The following is a 5,738-nucleotide window of genomic DNA, read 5'->3' as shown; positions in this document are numbered from 1 at the left end:
CCTCAGTACCAAGGCAGGCTGCCTGGCACAGAGGGATGCCCATCACCTCAGTACCAAGGCAGGCTGCCTGGCACAGAGGGATGCCCATCACCTCAATTCCAAGACAGGCTGTCTGGCACAGAGGGATGCCCATCACCTCAGTATGAAAGCAGGCTGCATGGCACAGAGAGATGCCCATCACCTCAGTACCAAGACAGACTGTCTGGCACAGAGGGATGCCTATCACCTCAGTACCAAGGCAGGCCGCCTGGCTTTTGACCTTGAGCCCTGAACTGCTCCCAACAGCTTTTGCTTTGGTCCTCAGCCTGAATCTCCGTACTCCATAGGGACACAGGCAAAAGAGAGACTGCTCACAAGCAACGTGGGAAGGCCATGCCATCCTCTCTGTAAACGGTGGTGGGTTTACTTTATTATGAACATGGCAAGTTCTCAATAGCTCCTCATCAGTTCTTTCATCATTCCGGCCTTTTCATTAGAAGAGCTGTGGCGCTACAGGACTGGAGCCAGGGCCGCACGCACACTAGGAAAGGGTTCCGAGCTGCACCCTGGCCCATGTTAACACAGCTGTAGCTGGCTGTGGTGGTGCACTCCTGTTATCCCAGCACCTGGGACGTGGAAGCAGAAAGATCAGGAGTTCAAGGCTAGCCTTGGTTATGCAGCAAGTTTGAGGAATGCCTGTGCTACATGAGACTCTATGTCAAAAACAGGACAATAAAATAAAATAAGGAATAAACAATTATAAGCCACTTGATACTTCATTCTTAAATACTTAATTTAACAAATAATTCTAGAAAATTAGGACATGTTCCTATTTAACCAAACACCATGACTACTGTCAACAAAGAGGATAGCACGTCTGCAGTGCTGAGGTCCGCATTTCATGAGCTGCTTCTGGAGCTTTCCTTGCTGTCTGATTTTGTCTTGACACAGGTTCACATTTGTATCCCAGGCTGGCCTTAAACTTGTGATCCTGCTGCCAGGGTTGCAGGTGTGCACCAGCATGCCTGGCTGCTCTTGCAATGTAAGATGCCAAGGCTAGATGTCAGCCAGAAGTTGAAGGGGGTGGTGTGGACAGGGATGTCAGACTTCATGAAGAAGTCAGTCCCCATCATTCTTACCACAGGTACTGACAGGAGTCCATGGACAAGGCTGGACCCACAGGCATGTTTTACATGGACTGAGCAGTGTTTGAAAAGACTAACGCCGGTGATTTCTTTAAACAAACAAAAGCAGATCCTTAACTTCCCTTTCATCCCAGCAGCCCTGTTTTCTTGTCTTACTCAGTCACCTGCCGTCATTGGTGTTCTCCCTCCACCCCAATCACATAGGTCTAGTTCAGCCTTCATCACAAGATGCTCACACAGTGTCCAAGGATAACATGAGCCTTGAAAAAGCATGCTGGCTGAAATAACAAATACATGTAGGAAGGGCAGACTGGTGGCCAGAGAAAGCTGCAAGGAGGCCACAGGCCACAAGAGAATACACAGATCCCAAAAACGGTGGGTGGTGAAGGCCAGGCTAACCGAGAAACAAGCCCTTGGTTCTAAGGGTTTCTGGACAGGGAAGCATAGGACAAAAGACCAGTATGTCAGTGAGCTGGTCCTTCAGAGCCTGTGTGTCATCCAGGGTACCTGGGGTGGTATCACAGGCACACGTCACTTCTTAAAGGTCCAAGAAATTGGGGAGCTCTGACTGGGCTCCTGGGGTGGTAGCCAACTTGCAGATTAGAAGGGATGGGGCTGGATGTGAGTCTGGCACATAACCTGCCAGACACCTCTGGGGACCACGTAATGTCTTTGTCTGGACACCATTGTCAACTGTGGGCAGAGTAAGCAAGGGTGCACACCGCAGTTTTGATGGGAGCATCCATCCCTGCAGAAGAGGTCCATTAGGCACAGCTCTTAATGAGGATGATGCTGTAAGGTGAAGCTTGAATACATGCTTGGGGTCCCCCCCTCCATTTCAAGGTAGCTCTGACAGGGGTCTTCGCTATAGGGAAAGCTCCACCCTCCAGCAGTGCCTTCCCCAAGGACAGAAGTCGCTGCACTCCCGGCTCCCTTATGCTCTTATCAAGCACAGCATGGCACCTTCTGAGAGCAGCAGAGAGGCCAGTCCCTGCTGAGAGGCAGCAGCTTCACAAGTGGTAGATTCAAAACAGGCCACTGGCTAGAGAATGTCAGAGCCTTGAGAGGGCCTCCCTGAATGGTCTTCCTGTGCCCATTCTGGTCCCCACCGTGGCACTTAGCCATCTCTGCCCCCTGGCCTCACATTAGACCAGCACCACAGGCAGGTTATGGCCAACACAAGGTGACAGGACTGAGGCTTCGTGAGAAGGGAGCTGGATCCTGGGGAGAAGGCCCATTACTCCAGGTGGTGCCCTAAGGCTCCCATGCTTTCTACCACACCTATAGTTCACATCTAAAGAGCATGGTGCTAACATTTGAGACCAGATATGGAAGGCTACAACACTCACTCCAAATCTCCTGAAATGTGTGCAAACATATTTACTTAAAGGAGAATGAAAATCAACACTGCTAAAGACAGCAAGCTGAGCACAGGCTCAGCGGGGATTTGACAAAATTCTTTCCACAGCTGAGCACCCCCATCTTACAGGGAGGACACAGAGGTGCCTGAGACACAACAAGGTCACACCGTCCATGGTCTTCATGGAGCTGGAATTTGAACCAGGTCCCCTGACATTTCTAAAGAGAGGTCAAGGGATGTACTAAAGACCTACAGCCAGATAACCTGCAATATGGCTTCTCTCATCACACACATGGAAACTGATGAGTAGGTTGAGAGCATCCTGGTCAGGTTCTGACAGTCCCTGGGTAAATGCTGCCTGAGACAGCAAGAAAAAGGGCATGTTTGAGAGGACATCATAGTCCCCAAAAGTTGAGCTTAATAGCAAACACCATCTGCCTGACTTCTACAGCCACCATGCTGCCCTGCCTTTGCACACACCAGAGTGGACCTGCGGCTCTGCCAAGAACAGAAATAAGAGACCATCTGGCCCCGTGGTTCATACAGGGTGAACCACATACCACAGTTCAAACAATTTCACCTTGGCTGGGCTGTGGTTGAGGAAGGGAATCACAGAGGTCCTGGAAATTTGCTCTACGCAGGGCAAGTTGGATATGGTATGGTAGCCTGTCTGTCTGCAGGCCAGTGTGAAACATCTCTTCTACCCCCCACCTTCAGTAGTTGTCACAGGTTGGGTCCTTGGAGGGGCACAACGATTGAGCCACAGGAAAACATGACTAAAGAGAAAACCGTGGTTGCTGGGGACCAGAGCGAATAGCCTTAAGCCTGCTTTCTTTTCATCTCTGGAGATGCCCCTCTATTCCTGCTGAACCTAAGAGACCAGGAGATCTCTTCAAGACAGGAGGAGAGATGATAAAAAGCAAGCACAGTAGCTCTTTGGTCCCGAAGAGCTTTTGCATCACTGCAGATGTACACTGGTGGTTGGAACAAGAATGTCCCCATAGGAGCTGGTCGGGAAAGAATGCGTTCTGTAGACGCACGGATTGACTATGCTGCCATGGCGCAGTTCGTGTTCGAGAGCGACTTGCACTCTCTGCTTCAATTGGACGCGCCTATCCCCAATGCACCTGTTGCGCGCTGGCAGCGCAAAGTGAAGGAAACCAAAGGCCCAGCACCCTCGCCCATGCGGGCCGCCAACAAATCTCACAGCGCCGGCCGGACCCCGGGCCGGACTCCTGGCAAATCGAATTCCAAAGTTCAGACCACCCCTAGCAAACCTGGAGGTGACCGCTATATCCCACATCGCAGTGCTTCCCAAATGGAGGTGGCCAAGCTTCCTCTTGAGCAAGGAGAACCAGCCGGAAGACGGGGAGACGCCCACCAAGAAGGAGCATCAGGAAGCCTGGGCCCTGAACCTGAACGGTTTTGATGTGGAGGAAGCCAAGATCCTCAGACTCAGTGGGAAACCTCAGAATGCCCCGGAAGGCTACCAGAACAGACTGAAAGTCCTCTACAGCCAGAAAGCCACGCCTGGCTCCAGCCAGAAGACTTGCCAATACATTCCTTCCCTGCCAGACAGGATACTCGATGCCCCTGAAATCCAAAATGACTACTACCTGAACCTCGTGGATTGGAGCTCTGGAAATGTCCTGGCTGTGGCACTAGACAACAGTGTGTACTTATGGAACGCTGGCACCAGTGACATCCTGCAGCTGTTGCAAATGGAACAGCCTGGGGACTACATTTCCTCCATGGCCTGGATCAAAGAGGGCAACTACCTGGCCGTGGGCACCAGTAACGCTGAAGTGCAGCTATGGGATGTGCAGCAGCAGAAACGGCTTCGGAATATGACTAGCCACTCGGCTCGAGTAAGCTCTCTAAGTTGGAACAGCTATATTCTGTCCAGTGGTTCACACTCTGGCCACATACACCGCCATGATATTCGGGTAGCAGAACACCATGTGGCCACACTGAGTGGCCATAGCCAGGAAGTATGTGGGCTGCGCTGGGCCCCGGATGGACGACATCTGGCAAGCGGTGGCAATGATAACGTGGTGAACGTGTGGCTGAGTGGTCCTGGAGAAAGTGGCTGGGCCCCACTGCAGACCTTCACTCAACATCAAGGTGCTGTCAAGGCTGTTGCGTGGTGTCCCTGGCAGTCCAATATTCTGGCGACCGGAGGAGGCACCAGTGACCGACACATCCGCATTTGGAATGTCTGCTCTGGGGCCTGTTTGAGTGCTGTGGATGCCCATTCCCAGGTGTATTTCATCCTCTGGTCTCCCCACTATAAGGAGCTCATCTCAGGGCATGGCTTTGCCCAGAACCAGCTGGTTATTTGGAAGTACCAACCATGGCCAAGGTGGCTGAGCTCAAAGGTCACACAGCCCAGGTCCTGAGTCTCACCATGAGTCCAGATGGGGCAACAGTGGCATCAGCAGCAGCCGATGAGACTCTGCGGCTGTGGCACTGCTTTGAGTTGGACCCTGCCCTGCAGCGGGAGAGGAAGAAAGCCAGCGTAGCCAAAAGTAGCCTTATCCACCAAGGCATCCATTGAAAACAGACCCCTCTTGGTTTTTTTGTTGTTGTTGTTTTATTTTTTGATAAAGTTGTATCTTCCTTTAAAAAAAAAAAAAAAGAATGTCCCCATAGGTCCATAGATTTGAATGCTTAAGGAATGGCACTATTGGAAAGGATTAGGAGGTGTGGTCTTGGAGGAAGTACATCACTGGGGTCGGCTTTGAGGTTTCAGAAGCTCAAGCTAGGCCCAGCGACTTTCTATTCCTGCTGCCTGTGGATCACGAGAGAACTCTCAGCTCCTTCTCTGGCACCATGTCTGCTTGCATGTAGCCATGCTTCCTGCCATTCTTTCCTTCCCCACCATGACACTGCTGATGCAGCAATATAGTCCTGTAAACAGTTTTCACTTCCTATGTACAGCCATGCTGTCAGAGGCAGGCACGCCCCCTCCTGGAACGGGGTGGGCACACGTCAGGCCCAGTTGCTGGAGTATCCGTAATCTTGTCCATGTTGATCACCCCAATTATGGGCCCCTGAACAGAGACAGCATGAGGCTCAAACTCTGAAACATTAGAAGAAATTCTAGCCCTCAATGAATGGGGATCCTGTGTTTGTGGTGAGAAGACTTTTACCTTATTAAGTTGACAATGACAATCTTATCTCACGTTCATTTGCAGATTCTGTATAATACCTATTCAAAATCCAGTTGCTTCCTCCATCCCAGAAGTGACCCT

At 51.2% G+C, this 5,738-nt stretch overlaps 1 protein-coding gene and 1 pseudogene across 2 annotated transcripts in view; one reads left to right on the top strand and one right to left on the bottom strand.

Moving 5' to 3' along the window:
• The window catches only part of Snx29 (sorting nexin 29), a 442,208-nt gene that overhangs the window by 18,240 nt on the left and 418,230 nt on the right, over positions 1-5,738 (bottom strand). The window lies entirely within an intron of this gene.
• LOC101980691 lies at positions 3,542-5,041 on the top strand (annotated as a pseudogene).

Source organism: Microtus ochrogaster, chromosome 7 (assembly GCF_000317375.1).
Source record: "Microtus ochrogaster isolate Prairie Vole_2 chromosome 7, MicOch1.0, whole genome shotgun sequence".
Taxonomy (NCBI): Eukaryota; Metazoa; Chordata; class Mammalia; order Rodentia; family Cricetidae; genus Microtus; species Microtus ochrogaster.
This window is presented reverse-complemented; position numbering and strand designations above follow the sequence as displayed.